At 37.9% G+C, this 26,606-nt stretch overlaps 1 long non-coding RNA gene across 1 annotated transcript in view; it reads right to left on the bottom strand.

Moving 5' to 3' along the window:
* LOC118170964 overlaps positions 1-15,329 on the bottom strand; it is a 19,652-nt gene extending 4,323 nt beyond the window's left edge. The window contains exon 1 of the long non-coding RNA XR_004752969.1: positions 15,320-15,329. This is a non-coding gene — a long non-coding RNA (uncharacterized LOC118170964). The remainder of the gene's footprint in view (positions 1-15,319) is intronic.
* Between the last annotated feature and the right edge of the window lie 11,277 nt (positions 15,330-26,606).

Below are 26,606 nucleotides of genomic sequence, written 5' to 3' on the forward strand. Positions count from 1 at the left end.
TACCTTCCTTCCTTCCTTCCTTCCTTCCTTCCTTCCTTCCTTCCTTCCTTCCTTCCTTCCTTCCTTCCTTCCTTCCTTCCTTCCTTTGAATGGCTTCAGCCACTCCTCTGAGCTTTGTCTGATCAGCAGACTTGCTGAGGGTGCACTCCATTTCCTGAATACTAAGACTTTGTTGCAGCTAGCTAGTTAGTCAAAGCTTAAAAAAGCACTAATGTGAATGCACCATAACTGATTAACTATGAGAAATATTAAATTAGATATGTATAGTCAATATCCTGTGTGGATATTCCTTACATGAAGTATTTACAAAATGTATATAAATTCCCAGAAGCTTCAATATGAAACATAATTAAAGTGTGTGCTTAAGTTTTTAAGAGCATACTTAATTGTTTCACTAGATACTGCCAAAATGATACTGACCTTTCCATAGATACCTAATTCACCTATAGAAGAACATATCTATATTCACTGTGAACAAGCAAGCTGAAAGAAAGAGTTAAGCCATGAAAATAACACAACGGTTCACAGAAAAAGGACATATGAAAGAAAAAGGATGAGAACTGGTGGTACAAGACACAGCCAGCGTCATGGATTTACAGATTATATTAGGCAGGCCTGGCTGCTTTTTGATGAAATTACCAAAGTGACAGATCAAGGCAATGCTGCACATATAGTGCTATAGGATAGCAAGTGCAATGATTAACAGAGAATTTTAATTGAAAACAAAGTCTAAATTGTATGGCTAGATCTCATCCATGACATTGAAAGGAACATGAACACCTCCAAAGAAGAAAGGTGAAAACCCCCCACAGCCATAGCTGGGAAAAAGTACTGAACATAGTGTTGGTTCAAATCTTACCAAATTATGGTAAGATTATGGTAAATTATGGTATTTGAGGACTATCACAACAGAACCATATCACTTACTGAGATTTCTGCATTCATCTCTAGGTCATTATAAGACTTAAGCAGTTCACTGAACATAATTTATAATGAGTCTAAATGGCTGGACCAATGGACCGAGGCCAACTCTATGAGGTTCAGCAGGGCCAAGTGCCATGTCCTGTACCTGAAGCACAACAACCCCATGCAACGATACAGCCTGGGGAAAGAGTGGCTGGAAAGCTGACCGTCAGAAAGGGACCTAAGGATATGGGTCGATAGCTGGCTAAATGTGAGCCAGTGGTGTGCTCAGGTGGCCAAGAAGGCCAACAGCATCCTGACTTGGACCAGAAATGGTGTGGCCACCAAGACGAGGGAAGTGATTGTCCCTCTGTACTCAGCTCTGGTGAAGCCGCACCTTGAATAGTGTGTTCAGTTTTGGGCCCCTCACTAGAAAAAGGACTTGGAGATGCTGGAGCGTGTCCAAAGCAGGATAATGGAGCTGGTAAGGTCTGGAGAACAAATCTTATCAGGAGTCGTTGAGGAAGCTTTAGCTGTTTAGCCTAAAGAAAAGGAGGCTCAGGGGAGACTATATCGTGCTCTAGAATTACCTTAAAGAGTATAGTGAGATGGGGATCAGTCTCTTCTCTCATGCACCAAGTGAAAAGACAAGAGGAAATGGCCTTAAGTTGTGCCAGGGGAGGTTTAGGTTGGATATTAGGAAAAATTTCTTCACTGACAGATTTTTGAAGTATTGCAACAGACTGTCCAGGGGAGACTTAGAGTCACCATCCCTGGAGGTCTTCAAAAACATGTACAGATAGTGCTTAGTGATATGGTTTAATGCTGAACATGGAAATGTTAGTTTAAAGGTTGGACTGGATGATCTTAGACTGTCTTTTCCAAAGAAAATTATAATTCTGAGTCTAAGAGTACATGATAAATTACTCAGAAGGCTGAAAAATGTATTTTTAATGTGTTTAACTTGAATTTGCTTTCAAAGAACTGCAGTGGGAAAAAAAAAAAAAAAAAAAAAAAAGCTGGTATAATGCAAAATAAAAAATAAATAACAACAGCAACAACAAAACAACATTTTTTCCCATCTTTTTAGCTTTATAAATACATAAACAATAAGCCTTATGTAGATCTAAATAGTTTCTCTATATATTTGTAAGAAGTCATAGAATCATGAAATCATAGATTCATAGAAGGTGTCAGGTTGGAAGGGACCTTAAATATCATCTAGTTCCAACACCCCTGACATAGGCAGGGACACCACCCACTAGATCAGGTTGCTCAGGGCCTAATCCAACCTGGTCGTGAACACCTCCAGGGATGGGGCATCCACAACCTCTCTGGGCAACCTGTGCCAGTGCCTCACCACCCTCTGAGTGAAGAATTTCCTCCTAACCTCTAACCTAAATCTCCCCTCTTTCAGTTTAAAAACATTCTCCCTTGTTCTGTCATTTTCTGACTGAGCAAAGAGTTGTTCTCCATCTTTTTTATAAGTCTCCTTTGAGTACTGAAAGGTCACAGTGAGGTCTCCCAGGAGACTTCATTTCTCCAGGCTTAACAGCCCCAGCTCTCTCAGCCTTTCTTCCCAAGAGAGGTACTCCAGCCCCTTGAGCATCTTTGTGGCCCTCATCTGGACAACGTTAACAGACCCACATCCTTCCTGTGCTGGGGGCCCCAGACCTGGATGCAGGACTCCAGGTGGGGCCTCACAAGGGCAGAATAGAGGACAACCACACCCCTCAGCCTGCTGGTCATACCTCTCTTGATGCAGCCCAGGACACGGCCTTCTGGGCTGCAAGCACACACTGCTGGGTCATGTTGAGCTTTCCATCCACCAGAATCCCCAAGTCCTTCTCTGCAGGGCTGCCCTCAGTGAGTTCTTCTCACAGCCTGTGCTCATGTCTGGGATTGCCCTGACCCAGGTACAGCACCTTGCACTTGGACTTGTTGAACCTCATTAGTTTCACATGGGCCCACTTCTCAAGCTTGTCTAGGAACTGTTGGATGACATCTCTTCCTTCTGTTGTACCAACTGTACCACTCAGCTTGTTGTTATCTGCAAACTTGCTGAGGATGCACTTGATCTCACTGTCTATGTCATTGGTTAAGATATTAATCAAGACAGACCCGTGAGGGACACCACTTGTCACTGGCCTCCACCTGGACGTGGAACCATTGACCACCACTCTCTGGGTGTAGCCTTCAAGCCAATTCCTTATGCCTATCTCTTTCCAGTTTGGAGACCAGGATGTCATGTGGGACCATTTCATCAGACATACATCTCATAACAAATCATGAACTTACAGATTTAATTTTTCGGGCCTGTGTAAATAGTCTTTTTTTTTTTTTTTTTTTTTTTTTTTTTTTTCCCTGTGAGTTTAATCTGACTCAAAATGGTACTGCTATTTGAGAAATCCATCTCAGAAATAGAAGGAACCAGGGCAAAATGCAGAATTTGGGGGCTAACTTTTTCTGTTTTTGTCTCCTACCTACTGTTTAGAACAGGCAGAATACTTAAGGAACAAGTGAACATACATTTGAAGAGATGTTTTTAGAATAAAGCCACATAATACCATAAAACATAGCAAATCTGTCACACAGAGTGAAAAAAAAAAAAAAAAGGCTCTGTAGTCATTTGACTTGTACAAAATAGACTTGTAGCCATTGTTTGATTAGACAAATAAACAAAAAAGATATTATTAGAGTGAAAATTTAAATTTAAATAACATCATCTCCTAGGTTTTTTCTTTATGTTAGATCCACCTCTCCACTGACCTGCTATAATGCAACATTGCTCCTCTAAACATAACCTTTCCTTATATGCAGCACTTCAAAGCAGAGATTACATGCAATGAAAGCCTGGCATTCACTGCTGTCTATGGTTTTCTTGTTAAGCAGATAGCAAAGTACTTCCTTTATTGCAGGGTCAGTAGGTTCAAGTCTTGTCACTTTTGAGAGAGGTCTTCCATATCTATAGTCCATAGCTTTGAGTTTGTGATATAGAAATGACATTTAGAGATTAAGCTGAATGTATGTCTCTATTTCTTCTTAACCTATTCATTTTTTTAGTGACTCAGTGTGAGGAGGGCTCCTCAGTGAAAAGTCTTTTCAGTATGTGCAGTGTACAGTACAGTATGTGCATGTGTAGTGTATCACCAGTAATTCAAAGGTCTGGTGTTTTGGTCTATCAAATACAGATCTTGTGATATGCTTTGAAGCTAATTGTATTTAAATTGCCTTATTGCAATGCATATAATTTTATTTAGCTTTTTCAGACAAGAAGCTCTTTTACTTGTAGCATAAATATTACTGAGACTTTCACCTGTAATGTTTTTGTACTTTCTCATCTTGGCAGTTTTAATAAACTTAAAATATAGAGAAGACTACATTTCCTTTTATCAAGGAAATAACATATACTATTTCCTAATGTATGTTGTTCCTTTCTTTTTCTTGCTCTTAGATGACTACATTTTTTCGGTCTTTGTTATTTGAATATGGATGAGCAAACTTTGCATGAGATTTTTTTTTTCTACTGCCAAAATGAAAAACTGCAGCAGGAAGTGGTGTGTGAGTCTCGGGAAATGGTCAGGATAGGAGAACACTTCAGCCCCTTCAGAATGGAGTCCTGGTGAAATCCATTAGTCCCATTACATTAACTTAGCCACTGGCAGCTGGATAACCCCTTAAGCTGGATAACTCCTTATGTATAGATTTAATACTAAACTTCATTGAAAATTCTGCTGCAAATAAATGTTTTATACGTGTGCATTTTGTACCTGTTCCCCCATACTCCTTGAAAAAACAAATAGGAGATCATCAATAAGCAATATGGTATTTACCAGTTAAAATCAAACTGCTGTTGGGATAGCCTGAAGCTCACTAAATTTCTTCTGTTTCTCTTGTGAAATGATACAGAAATTTCAGATTATATTTTAGTGGGCAGGCTTCTTTGCTGAAGTATTAAATTGAAATCAGTGCCAATTAGAAAGGAGAAAGGATGTAAAAGCACACAAAATTTTGAAATGAACATGCTGGAGTGGGAGAAGAAGTTTGGCCTGGTATTCTCTTGAATCTGCAAAAGTCATTTGCAAAATTATTACACTCATATGAAACATAGATTGTGAAGTGTTGAGATATTAATAGTGTGGGCTATAATAGTTAGCATGGGGAAGTTTGCATTATCACAGTTTGTGATATAATGGGAGAAATTATTTATCCTTGAAATTGTCAGTTGTAATGACATATGCATCTTACGTCCCTACTAGGAGGGAAAATGGGAAAAAAAAAAAAAAAAAAAAAAAAAGTCAATAAATAGATCTTACACCTTTCACTGGCACTAAAAGCTCATTTAAAATAATTTTGAAAAATTCATTTTGAGAAAAGATTAAAGATCAACTCAACCACTTTTGCAGAGACTAAGGCACTACACTCTGGAATAGTCTTACCTTACACAGGCAGGCACTTAGGAAGGAAATGAAATATATTGGGATCAACAGAGCTCCAGCAAGCAGACAGAACCACAAAATTATGTTGTTAAAAGGACAGCTAAAGTGGGAACTGGTACATTACCTGTTACAATCATTTTCATCTTCTGCTCTTATTGAAAAGTTCACTACAAGAATAAAGCATTAATCTTCTAATGCCTATTTAGAAGATAACTTTTTAAAATTTGCTTTCCGTTGGACTTTTATTACTATTTTTTTTAAATTATGCAAATAATGAATGACTATACTAAATACATACATTTTTAAGTATATCTTCTGGCAGGTACTTTGTATTTCTACTTTTATTTATTTATTTATTTATTTATGGTTGTTGTTGCTGTTGTACATCTCATGCAATATTATATATTAGTGGTTAGATCACTTTGCCTGGTTTCTCATGATCTTTATCCTATAAGTAGTACTATATCATATATACCATCAATAATGTACAAGAATTTTATTCATATATGCTTGAGACTATACATCTTATTTATGTATGAGAAACCTGCCTTGTAAAAGCTGAAGAAAACACTGGGGTGTCAAAAAATAATCACCCAGTTCAGTTAAACATGCCAATGTTTCCATTTAGGAGGAGCCAATCTAACACAAAATGGTTCATTTTTATTTTTCATATTCCTTTCATGCAGAAGCACTGGGAGGAAAACAGATATTTCCCTGTGAAAATTGCAGCCATGTGGAAACCATATTTTCAGTTGAAATGTAGCTTGGTTCCTAGGAGCTGGTCATTTGGGTTATCTGACTAACAGCTCATCCCATTAAACACAAGGACATGGCAAGGATCAGAGGAAAAGGGACAGGAAGCATAAGCAGAGCTCAAGCAACTGACTGGGTCAGTCAGAGAGCTATCCAAGGTGACTTTCCTGTAGTCCTGTAGTAAGATGAATTCACGGAAAGAAATTTTCTCCACAGAACAGCATACAAAATAAAAACTTACAAGCTACAGAGGCATAAGAACGTATAGGATGCTAAGAGTAGTTGGGGATAGTGAAAAGTTTGTTAGGGAAGGCATTCAGAGGCTTGTTGAGATGTATAAAATATGTCATATAGGATGCTTAAAGGCAGGCCCAGAAGCAGGAAGAGAGGGATCATAATCGATTCGGGAGGGCAAGTGTGGGAAAAAAAAGGGAAAAAAGGGATAAAAGGACCAGTCATTCATAAGCAAGTGCTGCTTGACTGAGCCCTGTGCCTGATCACCACAGTCAATTAAATATTCTCATTATATCCTATTTCCAACTGTCTTCTGCATGTGTTCCAGTTCTGGACCTTTGGGTCTGCATGCCAGCAGACTCTATGTGGGATGAGGCGATGAGCAGGGAAGTCTCAAGGTGGTCACAAGACAGAAGAACTGCAGGAGTAATGAAGCTGCTCATCTCATAATTGAAGGCTACCAGGTTGTTTAAGCACAATATCCACTTCATAAATTCATGCTGACTATTTTCCTTTTCCTTCATAGGTTTAAAAACATTTTTAAAATGCTTTCCAGGATTTGCTGTATCACCTTCCTGGGATTTGAAGTGAGGCTGATCAGTCAGTCTGTAGTTGCCTGGATTTTCTCCTTCTTGAAGATAGGAGTGTCTTTTTTTTTTTTTTTTTTTTTTTTTTTTTTTAGTCCTCCTTCTCTAATTGCTGTAACCTTTTAATGGGTTTATGAAAATTAAATGCAGACAATTGTTAATAGCACCCAGATAAAACTGCAGAAACTTAGAAACCTTTTTCATTGTTAAACATTGTAAAGCTATCCAAATCTAACAAACTCACTAATTTAGGGTGAACTAATTAAGTTCTACCCAGCAGGAAATTGTTAGACACCAGGTCCTTCCACTTACGTATGTCAACTGTCTTTCTTTTTGTTCCTTTCACCCTTTTTAAAGAGTGATGTTTTCATAATTATTCCATTATTCTTTTCTATTTTGCGTAATGAACCCAAATAAGAAATAAGGACTTAGTTCAATTACCTGAGCAATTGCTGGCAGAGAATGAAGTCAAGATTACAAAATGCTATCATTCCTAATGGAAGGGAAGAGAAACCTCTTAAATGCCCTTGTTGGAAAGACTGTTCTAACAATAACAACTTAGTAAATGAAAGCAATAAATGAACAGATTCAGGACTAAGCCTTCTGAAAATAATAAAATATATCAAATAGCACTGTTTAAAAATATTAAAAAAGAAACACATACTGTGGTGAAATGGGTAGCCACTGTTACATGTAACTTCTATTCTTAAGTTTGGGGAAGATCCATATAACTGGTTTTGCTGAAGGATACAGTGCCTGGTCATACTATAACTCAGCCCTGGCCCAGCCCAAATTGTTTTTGTCCTCTCTCAATGAAGAATGACTCTGGAGCTTCTCTTGGCTCTTCAAAGAGCTTTGTCCAGTTTCTTAAGACAACAGGTTGTGTCTGGTGGTTCTCAGTCACATTAAGATTTTGTTGTCTAGCCCATGGGCTCAGGAAAATTGTCCACTATGAAGCCAACATTAAATAATTATAAAGCACTTCTGTAGAAAAAAATCATTTAAATTTTTATTGCATTCTTAAGATTAGCAGTACTGTCTGTGCACACACTAACACATTTTGCCCAAGGTGAATATATCTTTTTTTTTTTTTTTTTTTTTTTCACCTATCACCACTGCTATGAATAGCTGTGAATAATTTGTTCTATCTTGCAAAATTATTTTCTAATGATGGCTGTCTGTTAGCAAGTATGCAAAACAGAAGCTGTAGAATATGTCCTGATAAATGAAATAGGCTCTCAGAGATGGCTAGAAGAGCTAGCCCAAGGTATTTGTTGAGGTATCTATCCCATGCCAGAAGTGGCTGAGGCACTTTAGGAAAAAACCTTTTCAGAAAGAGAGACCATAATTTATCCTTAGTAATGAAGTTGCCTCTAAGTGAGAGGAAAGGTATGGATTCTGCTTAAAGGCTCAGGCAGATATTCACTTTTCTTCATAAGCAGTTTTTCTCCCTCTGTGAGTCCTGACTGCTTTGGTAGATGATCCAATAGTAACAGTATGTAGCAGTTGTTCCACCCAACTCCTGCCTGCTCATCTGCTGCTGAAGAGGCAGCTGTGCCTTGCATTGGCTTGTGCAGCAGCTAATTCTAGGGGTGGGAACCATCGCAGCAGCGTGTAATTGCTAACACAACAATAGAGTTATTCTTCTTTTCCATTAGCACTTGCAGCTTCATGCTCCCTTTCTAATCCCTTTGTTGCACCAGCCCATCTCTTTGTCACTGTCCCTGTAATTATAAAAGTTATTGATATTATTATGCTGGTGCAGGAGATAAGCTAGACTTCCAAACAGAGAAATTCCAAAATGTAGGTGAAACATGATGATCAAGGAAAAAATAAAATACATGCAGAGAATAAAACAAATATAGTCAGTCAAATATAGGTAGTATAATAAATGTGATCAGCCCAACACCGTAAAAATACAACCAGCCTGTAAATAGTTGTTAAGTATACTGATTAAATAAGCCTTTAATGTACATCATTTCAGCTTGTCAAATTCCTAATGATATAAATCCATCATGTTTCTCCCTCTCCAAGCTCACTGGGACAACTAGGAAGTTATAGAGTAATTAAAATGCATCTCACTATACTTAACCATCTTTTTTTTTTTTTTTTTTTTTTTTCTAAATATATGTAAGGTACTGATATTTATCACATAATTTTCTTAATCATTTTTTCAGCAGATATTGTCCATCAAGTATCAGGTATTCTTTCTTATTCTATTACACCTTTTTTAGTATTAGAGTATCTGGAGGAAAAAGAATTGATCATAAATGTGGACCTAATTTACAGATAGAAGGATGCTTTTGAATTCATGTTATTGTGTTTGACAGCTTCTAGCTTCCCTGGGCATTAGTAATAGAAAGCCATTGACAAGAGACATTCAACAGCAAAACAGTAAACTGGCCAATAATGTAGATATAATTGCGCTAAATCTTTATTTATTTATTTATTTTTCAGATCAAGAATCTATCCTGAGGATGGGTTTTCAGCTCCTGAAGATGGGGAACAGGAATGTAAGTACATAGATCAGCCCTCTGGGAAAGAACTTTAATTAGACATTGCCATGGACTGAGGTAGGATGTTAGCCTGTGAAACCTTCTCCAAATGGTAATGGGACAGAGAGGGTCAATAAGAACAAGGATTTGGGAGGGAATGGTTATTAAAAAAAATAGTATGCTGCAAGAGGAAATGTTAATGAGTCTGTAACTGTTATCAATAGACGTCAAAACTCTGTTTTCCTCCTGGCAAAGTGGTAAGGTCCCCTCTGAGGTCCCCAAGTGTACTGAGCATGTGTGCTTTAGATGAAAGGTGTTCTGTAAAAAACGAACTGCAGTTATGCTGTTACAGATCAGTTTATAATGTGCAGATATGCAGGGCTCTTATTAAGGCTTTCCTTGCCAGCTTAGATTTTAAATCTTTAAAACATGCTTGCTGGTATGCCATTAGTTATCTGTTTATTACAGAGTAGGAGGATGATGTCTCTGAATAGCATGCTGAATTTAGAATTATTATCTGAGAAAACAATACCTGTCTTGCAAAGTTCATAATAGGCAGAATGTGAGCCATGTTTGCAGTTAACAGTTCTGCATTTAAAAATAACCTTTTGTTTGTGTGTCAGCTCCCTTGTTTCCACACTATCCTTCCAGAGACAAAAGAACAAATGTCATCCTGTAAACAATGGGGGAGTACAAAACCCATATAACTTGGCAGTCAGAGCTTTGGCATAAATAATGAGGTTTTCAAGTTACTACAACTCAGAAATTTAAGGGCATGTCAAAAGGAAGCAGCATGTTTTCCATTAATCTTATAGACACTTATTTATTACACTTTCTTTGAAAGGAGGCTAATATTTCAAATAATAAAACTTAATGAGAGAGTCATTCCTCTGCTCAGTCATAAAATATGCTAATGTGATCAACAAGTTTCTAACACATCATTGGCTGGGGAACGTGGGGACCAAAGTGGAGAAAGAAAAAGTATTTCAAGAGCAGATTTCTGTAGGGAATAATTTATCCATATGTCTATTTGGCTTGTGACATAATTCATCGTTAGGGAAGTCAGGTATGTTATGTTGCACCTACATTAGAGACACACTGAGACATTTTACTAGAAGCAGGATACAGAAGAAATACTATAGTCCAACAAAGTCTGTTTATTACTTTTCATTCTGGAGTTCACTGTTCTCTTCAGACTCTCCGAGGACACATATTTTCTTGGGTATATTATAAATGCCCTGTCCAAATCAGTAGGATTGTAATACTGTTAAAGCTTCCCATAGAAGGGTGAAACAAATGCTTTCAGTGAACACTTGATAAATCATGACTTTGCTGGAAGAATCCTCTACAGTTTGGAGGACATCTTCAAAGCCCAGCAACTACTTATGCTCAGCTTTAATTCACCTTCATAACACAGCTGCAAACATGTTATGTGCCTTGAAATATATGGTTTGGTAATCTAACTACAGTTGATATTGTTATGGTTAAAATATCTATGTTTTGCAGTTTATGGTTAAGCCATGTGTAGAGGTAACCTGAGATGTATTTCTTATTAGACTACTTTTGAAAATGTTTAATCATACTGCAGGACAAAAATACCTGATGTTTAGAGATTTATTAACTACTTATAGCAAAAACTAAACACTGAAACTGAAATATTAAATGGGAGACTTTTCTTTTATCAACCATTTAAATTTCTGGATCACATATCTGTGAAAACATTAAACTTTCATATATTTAAAACCCATTGAATGAATTCTAAGTGTCTACATATTGTAATGGTTTGTTTTTATTAGGTGCATACTGTTTGTTGCAGTCCTGGAAGAAGAAAATACACGTCAAGCAAGATAGCTGACACAGAATAATGAGACCTCAGACTAGAAAAAACACATTCTCCCCGTTCCTTCTCTGTTTCTCTCCTCTCCCTTCCTCCTTCTCATAGTTATAATCAGGTATTATATTTCAGGTTTATAATCAGGTATTATATTTCATCACATTTGACCAAACATTCAAATAAAGCAGAATTGGTTGGACTTGGTACTTGGGGACATGGTTTAGTGGGTGACATTGGTGGTAGGGTGATGATTGGACCAGATGACCCTGGAGGTCTATCATCCCCTAATGATTCTATGATTCTATGAATTCAAGAGGTTTTGTGAAATTGTAGAGGTTGTCTAATACATACTAAGATTTTGTGCTGATACAGAGGAATGCTGCTTTTTCATTATTATTTTTCTTTTAATTCCAACACCTCCGTGATTACATGGTGTTTTATCTTAATTTATCCTGTAATGTCTATCATTTCATGGAGTGATACTCTATTAAGTATGTTAATATGATTTCAAACTTATCAGAAAAGCTCACCATGCACAGCTGGAAAGGGAAAGTAAAATTTATCTGGGAGAGTTAGAGCAGTCCTTATAGAATAAAAGTCATATTAAACAGTTTTCCTCATTGTGTAAAATAAACCTATAAAACAGGATAAAACTGACCAGGATTCATCTGATATCTTAGTCTGACTTTGTACAGTAACCAATTCTACAGTGTGAATACCATCCCATTAATGAATATAAGGGTCAGATATATGTACTCTGTAGGAATCTTTCACTAGTAAACCTGTGATGTTCTCAATGGAGAGCTAGACCCTTTTTCAGACCCTTACAAACGTCCAGAGAATGTTCCTGTTACCTTACACCTTCACTTCATACAAAATCCTAAAAAACAAAGTCACTCCTAGCTTGCATATGAACTTATACCAAAATGTTTCAAACAATTCCATACATCCTTAATTTAAATATGAACTGAGCTGAGTTAGTTTGAACTCAGGGAATGGTTCAAATGCTTAAAATTAATTTTGCTCATATGCAGATTTGACTGTTTGGTATATTGACTCATTCTCATTTATGAGTGAATTTTTTAATGGTGCACATTTCAGTGACACTTCCAGAAATGCAAATATTATCTCAATTTTATGACATCTTTTCTTGTTCAGCCACGTTTTGTCTCAGAATATCTTTCCCCCTCAGCAAAATCAATAGTAAAATAATTTTAATTATTTGGTAAATAAAGGAGACCCTAAAAATTAAATTAAAATAAATAAATATCATCCTTTTACATCTATATGACTTTATTTAGTTAAAAAACAGTTTTGATTAAAAAATTAAATATTATATCTCTAATTTGGATACAGTATATAAGGAGATGTATCCAGCCAAATATTAAGGCCATAAAAATGGAAGTGACAAAATAATGGTCTTGTTTTGTTCTCCATCTTCCCTCTTCAAAATAAATAATCTCAGGCAACAGAACAAGGAGATAAACATAGAATTAAGTTCAAATTGAAATGAGAGATAAAGAAAATATTTGCTTCCTAAAATATTCTCACCTGAATAGTAGTGAAAAAATGGGCTTTCAAGATGATATTGACTGAAATATTTAACTTATTTATTGTCATCAGACTTCCTTACTGTGCATGATGAATGTGTTCATTAAATTAGTAATATTTTCTGATCTTTCAGATAATGTTAACTAATCTTTCCATGAACTGTAGAAGCCATAAGTCTTGCTAGATGTAATAAACACACTATCCAAAGCAAGAACCTTGAATTTACTTTGTCTTTAGACTGTTGATATCCTAACAGTCTTGCAGTTATATATTTTTGGTCTTGTTGTTGAATTTGGCATAACTAGAAGTTAATGTATTAGTGAAGATCATCTCACACAGCCATCACTGGGGAAGAATGTGCCATCCAGCATTTGTGGATTAAGGTTTACATGAGAAGGTTTTGGTAGCGGGGGGCTTCAGGAGTGGCCTCTGTGAGCAGGGCCCAGCAGCTGCCCCATGTCATACCAGAGCCAGCACCAGCTGCCTCCAAAGGGACCCACTGCTGGCCAGAGCTGAGCCAGGGAGCGATGCTGGTTGGGCCTCTGGGAGAGAATAGTTAAGAAAGAGAAAAAACAAAAACTGCTGAGCAACAGGAGCTGGGAGGGAGAAGTGAGAAAATGTAGAGAAAAACAACCCTGCAGCCACCAAGGTCCCATGGGGGGCCCGTGCTGGAGCAGTTTGCTCCTGATGGATGGACCCCATGGTACGGAGTCATGTGGGAGCAGTTCTTGAAGAGCTGCTGCCTGTGGGCGGGCAGTTCCCACAGAATCAGTTTGGGAAGGACGGCATCCCATGGAAGGGATCCCACGTGGGGCAGGGGCAGAAGGTGACCGTGAAGAACTTGTGGAGACGAAGCATTAAGGAATGACCACAGACCCCATTTCCCATTACCCTGTGCCATTCAGGGGGAGAAGGTGGAAGAAGGGGGAAGTTGTTTTTAGGTCATTTTTCTTTCTTTGTTTCTCACTGCTCTAGTTTGTTAGTAATAGAATCATAGAATCATAGAATATTCTGAGTTGGAAGGGACCCATAAGGATCATCGAGTCCAACTCCTGGCACCACACAGCTCTACCCAAAAATTCTGACCATATGACTAAGGGCATAGTCCAAATGCTTCTTAAACTCCAACAGTATTGGTGCATTGACTACTTCCATGGGGAGCCTGTTCCAGTGTGCAACAACCCTCTCAGTGAATAAATTCTTTCTGATGTCTAGCATAAACCTCCCCTGACTCAGCTTGACACCGTTCCCTCAGGTCCTGCCACTGGTGACTAAAGAGAATAGATCGGCACCTGCTCCTCCACTCCCCCTCGTGACGAAGCTGTAGGCTGCAATGAGGTCTCCCCTCAGCCTCCTCTTTTTCATGTTCAACAAACCATGTGACCTCAGCCGCTATTTGTATGTCTAGGCCCTTCACCATCTTCGTAGCCCTCCTCTGGACACTCTCCAATTGTTTCACATCCTTTTTGTGCTGTGGTGCCCAGAACTGCACACAGCACTCAAGGTGAGGCCGCACCAGCGCAGAGTAGAGTGGGACAATCACTTCCCTTGACTGACTAGCAATGCTGTGCTTGATCCACCCCAGGATACGGTTGGCCCTCCTGGCTGCCAGGCCACACTCATTTTCAACTTGCTATTAACCAAAACCCCCAGATCCTTCTCTGTGGGGCTGTTCTTCAGCGTCTCGTCCCCCAGTCTGTACATATAGCCTGGGTTGCCCCTTCCCAGGTGCAGGACCTGGCACTTGCTTTTGTTAAACTTCATGCAGTTGGTGATAGCCCAGCTCTCCAATCTATCCAGATCTTTCTGCACAAGGCCTTTCCACCCTCAACAGAGTCAACAACTCCTCCAAATTTAGTATTATCAGCAAATTTACTCAAAACACCTTCTAGTCCTACATCCAAATTGCTTATGAAAACATTGAAAAGAACTGGCCCTCAAATGGAGCCATGGAGGACCCCACTAGTGACTGGCCGCCAGCCTGATGTAAGCCCATTTACCATAACCCTTTGAGCCCTACCCATCAGCCAATTGTTTACCCATTGTATGATTTTTTTTTTTTTAATCTAGCTGTATGCTGGACATTTTGTCCAATAGGATCCTATGGGAAACCGTGTCAAAAGCTTTACTGAAATCCAAAAGGATTTCATCAGCTGGCTTCCCTTGGTCAACTAGATGGTGATCTTATCATAAAAGGAAATCAAGTTAGTCAAACAGGATCTACCCCTTGTGAACCCATGTTGGCTGGGACCAATGACAACATTGTCCCCCAGGTGCACTTCAGTAACTCCCAGGATAATCTTCTCCATAATTTTATCAGGCACTGACATGAGACTGACAGACCTGTAGTTACAGAATCACAGAATCACAGAACTGAAGGAGTTGGAAGGGACCTCGAAAGGTCCTGCCAAAGCAGGTTCCTTAGAGCAGGTTGCCCAGGTAGATGTCCAGATGGGCCTTGAATATCTCCAGAGAAGGAGACTCTACAATCTCCCTAGGCAGCCCATTCCAGTGCTCCGTCACCCTCACCGTGAAGAAGTTCTTACACATGTTAGTGCGGCACTTCCTGTGCTCTCTTACCAGGGTCTTCTTTCTTGCCCTTCTTGAAAATTGGTACAACATTTACCAGCTTCCAGTCTACTGGGACCTCTCCAGATTTCCAAGACCATTGAAAAATAATTGAGAGAGGTCCTGCAATGACATCAGCCAGCTTTTTGAGCACCCTGGAATGAATCTTCGTGGAGAGCCCTGCACTGCTCGGGGGGACAATATAGGAGAGGATGGATCAGGGGAAGGTGGTTTCAGTTTGCTTTTTATTTCTCAATGCTCTAGTCTGTTATTAATTGGCAATAAATTAAATTAATCTTCCCCAAGTTGAGTCTGTTTTGCTTGTGGTGATATTTGGTGAGTGATCTCCCTGTTCATATCTCAACCCACAAGCTTTTATTTTTATTTTTTTCATATTTTTTTTTCTCTTCTTGTGCTTCTGAAATGAAGGAGTGAGAGATCAGCATGGTGGTGTTTAGCTGCCTACTGGTGTGAAACCACCACAAAGTAGTAGAGCATAGTCAAGTGAAGAGTAACTTCCCAGCTGGAAAGTGCTAGAGAGAAAAATAAACAAAACAGCGAAATAAGTGAACATGAAAAAAATATCATATTCATCTGTGTCTCCAATCTTTGTGTAGCAAGCACTTTATTCTATTACAGACAATGCCCTTAATAATATACTGGACACTAAATAATTACATAATTTTAAAAGATGTGCATAAGTTAATAACTGGACTGCGTTCAGTTTTTCAGTTAGTCTTTGAACCATGGTACAAATATGCCAACAGTTAAAACTTTAAAGAAGCAGCTAGAAGTAATCTAAACTCCCTTCATAGTTTATCTTTCTTCACACACACACACGTACACACAGATATTAATAATAAGATCTAAAAAGTTGACAAATTTTAAATATTGTGCCCTGCTAAAACAGTGTCTTCAGTGGATTATTAAACCTAGAAAGGCAGATGTCAATGTGTCTGAATGGAGACTTTACTCAATGTACTAGCATTGGGAAAGAGAATAGAGCAGTTTTCCAGCATCTTGTGTCTATAGTGCTCCTCAGAAGCACAAAAATATTTTATATTTTGTTGTTGTTGGTGGTGGTGTTTGTTTGTTTTTTTCATCCTTTCAGCTATTTTTGTGGATTCACAAAATGTAGATTCAGTTAGACTATATGCCAGAGAGGGAGATTGTAAGGGAGTGAACTCTGGGAAAGGAAAGCTTAGAAAGCCACATGTGTTTCACAGAGCTACTAGAGATTCAATATCACTTTGGCTGACTTAGAAAGGTGCCTGGAGCTTTGGAGGAGATAATAGAGTAGGTGGATAAACAATACTTTGAAAGGTTTTGACGCTTTTTGAAGTCTGCCCTCAAGGACAGGATAATACCATGCAGCAACAAAGAGTGTTTGCTAACTGGCTGGAAAGCAGTTTTGTAGAAAGTCTTGACAGTCCCAAAGGACAAGTTGAGCATAAGTTGCCAGAGTTGCCAGTGTCCTTGTAGAAAAGACCAACAGCTTCCTGGGTTGTTAGCAAGAGAGTAGCCAGCAGGTCCAAAGAAGTGATCCATGGCTGTATATGACATTTGTGAGACTGAGTATGGAGTGTTGGGTCCAGTTTTTGGCTCCCAGTATGGCAAAGACATTCACAAACTAGCGTGAATTTAGTGGTTGTCCACCAAGGTGATGAAGTGACCGGAAAACATGATGTACCATGAGAACCTGAAAGAAACAGTCTTCAGAGAGATGATCTCATTGCTAAGACCAATTGCTTATTTAATGAATTTATTTCACTAGGGTGCTAATTGTGGTTTTCATCTCCACCTTGAGTGCTTATAGACAACGTGGAGCTAGAGTCTTATCAGAGATTCTCTCTCTCTCTCACACACACACTCTACAGCCATGGCTGATCACAGACAGATTAACAGACACCAGAGCAGGCTACCTTTGCAGGCACTTGCATCAATTAAGACTGCAATAATAGATCAATCTTGTTTCTAACAACCTTTGCTTACTAGAAATACATTTCTCACAGCTCACTAGCATGTACACACACACACAAAGTAGTAAAAATGGAGTTTCATAAAAAGATAGGTCAGAGTGCTGTGATCAGGTGAAGGCATCAGCAACAAACAAGCATCCTGCTCACACATCACCAGCTCTTTATTCTCACACCCCATCTCCCCTTGCTTATCCCTCCCTTTTCTGGTTCATGCTGGTGATGCTCCCTCAAAAGGAAAGATACCAACACAACTGAGAAGGGTTGTGCTAGTTATTCCATCATCTGCAGCAACCTTTCATCTCTCAGAGAATAGAGACTATGGGAGGGAAGAGAACAAGAAATGGGACTGAACTATTTCTTCTTCCTGAGCTCAGAAAATTCAAAGAGAGGCATTCTAGAAAGTAGCAGGAAGCACTCATCAGATGGTTCTCAAAAGTATTCTGAGCAGAGCAGCAAAGCATACATACCCTGTGTATTTTAAAAATGTCTTCCATTGGTCTGCTAAAAACAAGTTTAAGACTGTTCATTTATGAAAGCTGTGAGGCCTTTTTTCATGATGTGTTAATTTGTAACAATCTATTAAGTTGCACCACCGGCTCTGTTGTGTGCTTAGGCACAAATTGCTGAGAGAAAATGTTTTTTATGCATTTCATTTCCATGTATTCAGTTGCAGTATATTTAAAATTCTGTGAATTGTGATGTAGATGTAAATAAGTTTCCCCCTTGTATATAAGTAAGCACTTTGTGGTATATTTCCGTGCTGATTGAAAGTAAATGGATAGCAACATTACAGTGCTGTGAAACATAATTTGTGCCTGGCATCTTGGATCATCAGTTTCAAAATATATCAGAACATATTGTTATAGAATAAACAGTACAACTCAGTTTGAGTCTTTCTTGCTCTCCCGGGAGCTGAAAGTACTGCAAAGTGCTCTGGAATTCATTCAGTTGCCTCCCTTTAGAGGAGCTAATAAACTGAGGTTCTTTCTCCCCGTCTCTGGGATTAGGCTAAATCCAATTGCATCTTTCAAAACAAATACAGCTGCTGGTTAAACATCCTTTCTGATGTATGAAAAAAGTAGGAGAGTGGAATTCTTCATGTCATCAAATCCTGTTAAAACACGGGTGCCTTCAAGGTCTCTAATCTTATATCCTTACACATATAGAAAAATCCCATAAAAGCCAGGAGCCAATTTCTGAGACATAATGTGGACCCCTCCCCCTCCTCCTTTCTAATGGAATCAGTGTGAAGGTCATTTTAATCACTAAACGAAGAGCAACAAAAATGATAATTTAATTGATCTGTCTTTGTCATCTCTAAGTATTTGTGTTACCGACTTTCTTTTCAGATTAAGTTAAATCAAGATCATCCCTGGTCAATCTTGTTGACATACAGTCCTCTTCTAATCATATTTAATGAAAATTGCATGGATATCAAAATCATTTATAAGAAACAGGAGAAAAAAATGAGCCTTTCTCACCAAGGACAAAGCATGACTTATCTAGAATTCATTGACTACATCACATATAAAAATCACAATCTTATTTTTTAAATTTATTTTGGCTTTGCAGGGGACATAATGAATGAAATCAAGGAGGTGCATAAACTTGACTGCAGATATCACATAAATTTACAAGAACAAGAAGGAGGATTGGGGGAAGCACAAGACTCTCAGCTTCACCTTAATCTCTGGGAAGGCTATGGAGTGCATCCTCCTCAAGTCTCCTCTTCTTCATGTGTTTCCAGACTCGCGCCAAACTGTTCAAGACTGGGAAGAGCCAGCATGGATATTAAAAGGACAAACCAAGCATGATTGACATGATTGCTTTCTGTGGTGAGTCAAGTGGACATGTAGACAAGGAAAAAGCAGTGGATGATTTTTACATTGGTTTTAGCAAGGTGTATGACAGAGTCCCCAAGAAATGCTTCCCACCAAACCAGTGAGATATGGACATGATAAGGGCATGATAAGGTGCGTGGAAAATGGGCTGGAAAACTAGACTCAATGGGTGGTGATTCGTGATACAAAGTCCAGCAAGTGGCAGCCCTCAGGTATCAGTACAGATGATCTTTATTAGTGGTGACAGGACAAAGCACTCTCTCTCACAGCAAGTTTGTAGACAATGTCACACTCAGGTATGTCCAGATATTCTGCAGGGATTTCAGGAACATCAAGAGACCTCAACAGGACTGAGAAATGGGTTATGAGAACCCTCATAACCCAGGGTAAATGCCTCAGGTTTAGATAACCTCATGCATTAGTACGGGCCCCAGGGCAAATTGCTGGAAAACAGTTTGGCAGAAAAAGCCTTGAGAATCCTAATGCACTATGTGGTAACCATGTGTCTGAAGTATGCCCTTGCAGTAGCAAATCAAGCACTCTTTTGGTTGTATTAAAAGCTGTGTAGCCAATAGGTCAAGGGGAGGGACTCTTCCTCTCCATTTGGCCCTTGTAAGACTGTGTCTGAAGTACTGTGTCAACTTTTGGCTATGCAGTCTAAGACAGATTTGGGCATACTAGAGCAAAGCCATTAATACTTAGGGGGCTGGCCAAAGTGATATAAGGAGATAGGCTGAGAGAAATTGGTCTCTTCAGTCTGAAGAAGTGAAGATTTGGGGGAGACTTTTGTGCTGTCTGTAGCTACCTGATGGCAGGGTGCATACTCTTCTCATGTGCAGAGCAATAAGAAAAAATGTCAACAGAAACAAGCTGGAACATGGGAAATTGTGATTAGATCTAAGGAAAAATGCTTGCCGTGTGGTTTGCCTAAAACTTGGCACAGTTTTATCAGATATGTTTTGGAATTTCCAGACTTGAAGATAGATAGCCAAAATTCAACTGGAAAAGGCCCTGAATAGCCTGCAGTAACTGTACCTGTTTTAACTGAGAGATTGGACTAGATGAACTCTGAAGATCCCCTTCAACCGATAATATTACTCTATGTCTTCTGTGTATGGCAGCATACTTGTTAAGTGTTACGTTTATATTCTGGATAGAGGATAAAAGAAAGAAGAGGAGGGAAATTTGTTATAAGTCACATGTGCTTGGGTTAACAGTTCTTTGACATTACCTTTCAATCATTAGCCAGAGGCCATTATTTCTGCTTGTACCCTTGATGTGTATAAGAAAAAAAGGATAAGGTGTCTAAAATGTTTTTCCAACAACAAAATTTGATGATAGAATGTCTCCTCAAACTGTCCTTGTCCTGTTTTTTCTTTCATATGAAGTTCCTAAATTCCCTTATTTTCTGTTTTAAAACAGCTATAACTTTCCAGTATTCATTCAAATTAAATGGAAGAATTATCTGTTGGTAAGTTGTACCTTGTGAAACTAATGCAAGATGGTAAAAAGGAGGAAGATTTTGTCTTTTCTCCTTTCTTATATGATTCAAAACAGTGTAGGAACACTTGCATAACAACAGTAGAAAAGTCATGCTTAGATGAGAGAGGGCAAAGGTGCTGGAACAGAGAAGAAAAATTCACTAACTGCATCTATATCTGAAACAACAGCTGAAAAAAAGTTCTCAAAGGAAATGTAAATTCACAAATATTTTGTAAACTTTCTCTAAGATTAATTTCAAACCTTGGAAGTGTCTAACTTTGATATTCTGCCAACTTCAATCTGTCTTTTACTTTTCTAAGCAACTGCCTGTACTGGAATCATATTCTCCATCCTTGGAAAATGTTAACCCTATTTGCAGAATAAAAAGGAAAATCTAAAGTTAAAAGCTCTTCTGTCTTGATCTGCACAAACACCTTGAAAGCTGTTGACCTGTTTGGATTAAAGTATATGTCTACAGCATGTAGAAATTACACATCTGGCTTTTTTTATGAGAATGTTTCAGGAGACTTGATTAACTTCAAATGACAGCTTTAATCTTTGCTTAATGGGAAGTTGGTGGTACATTAATTTGTTTAAACGTGACAGAAAAAGTAAGTTAGCAGAAGTTTTTACACCTGTATTTTACTATGTTGTCTGAATGTGTTCGGAACAGCCTGTGTAGCAAGTGCTCTCATTTTGTTTTGTCAGTTAATTTTTCTAAGATCAAGTATCAATTTACTGATGACTGTAAGTATTCTAATATTTTACCTCTATGCATAAAACCATTGTCCCCGGTGCTGCGGAAGGATAGGAAGCTTCTCAGGAGCATTATGTTCCTTTTACTAAACATACGTATATGTATAATAAAGTACAATGTGGTTTGTCATGGCTCCAAGTGGGGTTCTGTTATCCCCGTGGCCAGACAGTTTTTTACACCAAGTTCATTGATACAGAGCTATTATGGACACGTTTACTGTAGTCAAGTCTGTTAAGTCAAATACAGGGTTTAATAAAAGTTCACATGAAATTCATGCCATTTCCCACTGTAGCATAACCACCATCCCACTCCAAGAAACAGTAACAAGACTAATGTGACAAGTTCCAGTATTTTAAACACAATTGAAGCTGAAATTAAAACTCAGTCCCTTATATTTTCATTATTGATTTCATAAACTTATTTTTTAAATTCACTGAGAAATAAGGTAGGGGTTTCTATGGGTATTCCCATTAAGATGATCAGAGTTAATTATACAATTATACACTGATCACAGTTAATTATACAAGTGAATAAAAGATTAATAATACCATTCCAAAACTCCTAAATCTCAAAATTGTTTTGAACTTATTGCAAATACTTCACATTTCAACAAAGATGAGCATAAAAAAGAGGATGTCACACTGTTTCTTCTGGTATATTTTCAAGTGATTTTGTCTAGTCTTGTATTTTTGTTCGCAAGCACAGACTTGTAGGATAAGTACAAGCAGTATTAACACATGCTTCATGTATTTTTGAAAGCACATAAGTACTAAATTCCAGGTACCTTCATCACTTCCAAACTCACCTATCAATCATAATTTTTTCTCTGTACTTTCTTCCTTTACAGCTATGAAGTGCTTTCCTGCCGAGATGAATGCAAAATGGGGTGGAGTGAGTTTGCAAGTGTATAGCCATTCTTTAAATTATACTGATATCTGTGCTTAAACACTCTGCAGTCCATTTTTAGAAGTATTATGACAGAAAAATGGTCCGACTTTTATTTCTCTTCTGTACACAGATAAGTCTCTCAGACAAAATGCTTTTCAGAAACTGTATGTATCAATTATTTTATCCTTGATGGGAAGAATGGCTAGCAATAACTTATCTGATAAGGTAGCAGAGAATGACATTAAAGAATAACACTAAAATGTGATATAATTTTGTATCTGGAAACAATAACTAAAGAAATTTTAAGGGAATGTATTCTTTATTATTATTATTATTATTTCTATGCCAGCAAGTCAGAAGTTTTCACCACCACTGGCAAGAAAGAATAGATCATTTTTGTATTTTTCAAGGTAGTAGAAGAAAAAATGAAGCTGTAGAAATGCAGAAATCAAAATCACAAACAAACAGTTTTTGATATTTTACAAAATGACTTATTTTTAATTTTGCATTAAAAATTTGTCAAATGTTTCAGTTGTCAAAAATGTCTGAATCCTTTTATAACACAAGGAAAAAAAAAAAAAAAAAAAAAAAAAAAAAGATTGCATTTAAAATGCGTTGCTAAAAATACCAACTGTAGATAAAACCATTTGTTCACATATATTGGTAAGTCTATTTTTATCTTGTCTCTGCTGTCTAACCTAACACTTTTTTTTTTTAATCTGTGTAACTAAGTTTTTTATAGTTGCCATAAGGAACATATGACAAAGTGCTTTGGGAATTGGAGAAAGAAGCCATCCAGAAGACAGTCTTTGTCTATCAACAGTACAGAAGTGTTTGCAGTATAGTAGGTAGAAATGTGTAAACACAGCTGAGATAGCTGGAAGAGATTTCACATTGTGCTTCTATATCTGTAGAATAAATCTGGCATTATGAGTTTGGCATACCTTGTGCTATTTTACATCTGTAGCTCTAAGGTTAGAAACCACACAATTACGGAATGATTGCTTTTCTGCTAGGGAGTAGTGGGAGACTGTTTAGAAATTACCAAGAAGGTTGAAAGAAAGAAAGGGAAAAGGGAGAGGGGAGGAAAAGTTGATAGATTTCCGTTTTGCTTTAATATAAAAATCTGCTGGAGTACATAAATTGGCAAATACTTGCACTTCTTTATTAGTACAAATGCTTGTTGTCTGATTTAATATATTAGGACACCAATAAATCTGGTATACCTAGTCTCTGCTTAGATTGATGTAAACAGCAGGAATACACTACCTCACTCCAGTATACTGTAAATGGCTTTTCAAAGTTATTTATGTATGACTGCATGGGAAAAAATAACAAAAACAAAAAAAGAATCACAGGTGTTTTTTTTTTTCTTTTCCCTTCTTTTTTCTCAGCTATTTGCAAAGGAAGCTAAGGATGGAATACTACAATCTTTTCCGGAAATGTTCTGAATGTAAAAGAACTGTTTCTTTAAATAGGCCGTTCTTAAATAATTATTTTTCATTCTGTACTTCCTAAGTATATGAATATATATTTTATGTATGTGTAAACTATGCAAAGAAATAGCCTCCATAAATGAAATGCATATGTAGGATCCAGGTGTCAATAAATATATATTTTTTACTCACGCTGAATTTACTTATTACTGTAGCCTAATAAATGGCGATATATTAACATTGATGCAGATTTTCACATGACTCTCCATGTACCATTTCCACACTTTACCATTACTTCAAAATGTGTGAATGACTTCAAACACCTATGAAGATTATTCTACCTGTAGTACAATGCCAAAATTTTCTTAAATGTCTTCCCACATGAAAAATGATAATGAAGTTGGCCTACTGTCAATGAGAGCTTGAATTTTTCTGTCGCTGCATTATTTCCAGCTAAATGTTTTTGATAGATTTGATCTCGGCTGGCCAACTCACAGTAGAAAGGCAAGTTGTTTGGAAAACACCAAATAAAATATATTTATGTTGTAGAAGCTTGGCAATTTAGGGGATATGGAAGCTTCAGGCAAACAGGGACATTAAACATCTACACTTTGTATTTTCAAGCATTAGAAATATATATATATATAAAACCAACAACATTCTACATCTGGGAAACCAGAATGGCTAGCTCTGTCTGACTTTGGTTGAAGTGGTCCTGGTTTATGCCCAGGGGGTCTTCCATCACCAGCTATATTCATGCAGTGACTCTGAAGTCTGAGCCTTGTAGCACCTAATTGCCTGAAAATCCAACCATAAAGCATTGTCTTCCTACTTTATCGTGTCACAAAGTGTCACATTATTATCTGAATGTAAAGGTAAGGACAAAAGAGGATTATCTGAACAAAATAAAAGATTAAATCTCAGTCAGAGCACTGGAAAGACCGGATGAGAGTGGCACTTGGTAACTGGACATCTTTGCACTGCCTAGTGAATCAGCAAACACTCAGATGATTTGTGAGACTTTGAGGATTCAGAGGCATGATTGGCAGATTCTGCAGTAAAACACCTTACTCTTTCCATAGTCAAGATAAAACTCCCATGGTCTCACATATGTCTCCCAGTTCTACTTTAATCCTCTTTTTGCTTTCAGATTTACAGTTCTCCCACCTCTTATTTCTCAGAGCTGGATTACAAAATGTAAATGCAAATGTAAAAGGCCACATCATTCCTCTCCATATGTTTGTTTTGTTTTGTTTTGTTTTGTTTTCATCAGATTTCATGGGATCACAGGATAATTCAAGCTGGAAAAGACCTCAGGAAGTCTGCCTCTGTTTCACCTTCTGGTCAAAGCAGAACAGCTTTGGCATCAGACCAAGTTGCTCAAGACTTGATCCTGTCATGTCTTGAAAACCTCCAAGGATGGAAATGGCACAACCTCTGTGTTGAGTCCTCATGGGGAAAAAGCTTATACCTGGAATCCCCATGTGCTGTACCTTCAATGTGAGAACCATGTAATCAACCATGAATGCTGGAGGACTCCCCTGGCAGAGTCATTGTTGCCCCCAGGGATGAGCAGCACAGACAAGACTTTACAGTCTTTCTGCAGTAATCTGGACTCTGCTTACAAGTAACCAGCAAACCTCCACAGACATGAAATTATTCAGTTTATGGGCATTCATTCCCTGCAGGAGTGAATCTCCAATACCTACCAACCTGCTTATCTTCTTTCTGTGAGTATTTGATTAAGGCTCAGCTGATGTGTGCACTCAAGGAATTTGTCTTCCTCATTTTTTCCCAGCATATTAATTTGGTCTGTAATTACAGATCTGGATGTGGAGAAGGAGTTGTAGATGAGTTGTAGATGAGTTACCAGAAATCATGTGTTTCCAGTCTTTCTCAGGAGTTTCCATCCACAGATCATTTGGGGATAGTTTCTAGATCCCCTCCTTTCTCACAGTATGAGTCTGTTGGGTCCACAGGGTCTCTCTAAAAAGCCTGTTGATTTTCTGTTCATCCTCCCTGATGAGCCTCTTCATCTCCTTCACCTGGTGCCTCAGAACCTTCTACAAGTGAGGCTACTGCTTCCACTAGCTAATGCATCTGGAAGTACCTGTCCCTTGAGACCTGAGCTGAGTCCCTCAGGAGATCTGCCACTTTACAGAAAAGATTCTGGATTAACATTCATTGTTTGATAATGATTAACTCATCAGACAATTAATGTATTATCAAATTCCTTACAAGTTCAGGTTTTCTTAACACTCAGTATTTTCTAGATTTCAGAAGTACTTTATAAATGATGTCTCATAAAAACTTTTAAACTAAATTTCATATTCTCTCTCCCTGTTATATAGACCTGCAAGCACCTAATTAACTTCTGAAATGAGGAGTTAGGACTCTGAAAAATGTAATTCTAGTTTATATCAGGACTAGCAGCATCTTTATTGCAAATATCTCAGTTCTTGACTAAATGTAGTCTGAATATTTAAGTTATTAAAGCAGGGTTCTCTCTTGCTCCACAAAAATTTATTCACTGAAAAGTTTGTGAAGTTCTGGAACAGCCTGCCCAGGGAAGTAGTTGAGACACCATCACTTGAGGTCTTCAGAGAACATGCAGACACAGAGCTTAGTGAAATGGTTTAGTGGTGGACTTGTCAGTGCAAGGTTAAAGGTTGGAGTAGATGATCTTAGAGATCTTTTCCAACCTAAAGTATTATAGGATTCTAGGACTCTGTTGAGACTGGTGAAAGGAATTCTCTTCCTGCCATTGAATTTTTTTTTTAATGAAATATTCTAGGTAGCCTAAGGTGGAAGGAAGGAAGGAAGGAAGGAAGGAAGGAAGGAAGGAAGGAAGGAAGGAAG

The sequence above is a fragment of the Oxyura jamaicensis genome, chromosome 8 (genome assembly GCF_011077185.1).
Source record: "Oxyura jamaicensis isolate SHBP4307 breed ruddy duck chromosome 8, BPBGC_Ojam_1.0, whole genome shotgun sequence".
In the NCBI taxonomy this organism is placed as follows: domain Eukaryota; kingdom Metazoa; phylum Chordata; class Aves; order Anseriformes; family Anatidae; genus Oxyura; species Oxyura jamaicensis.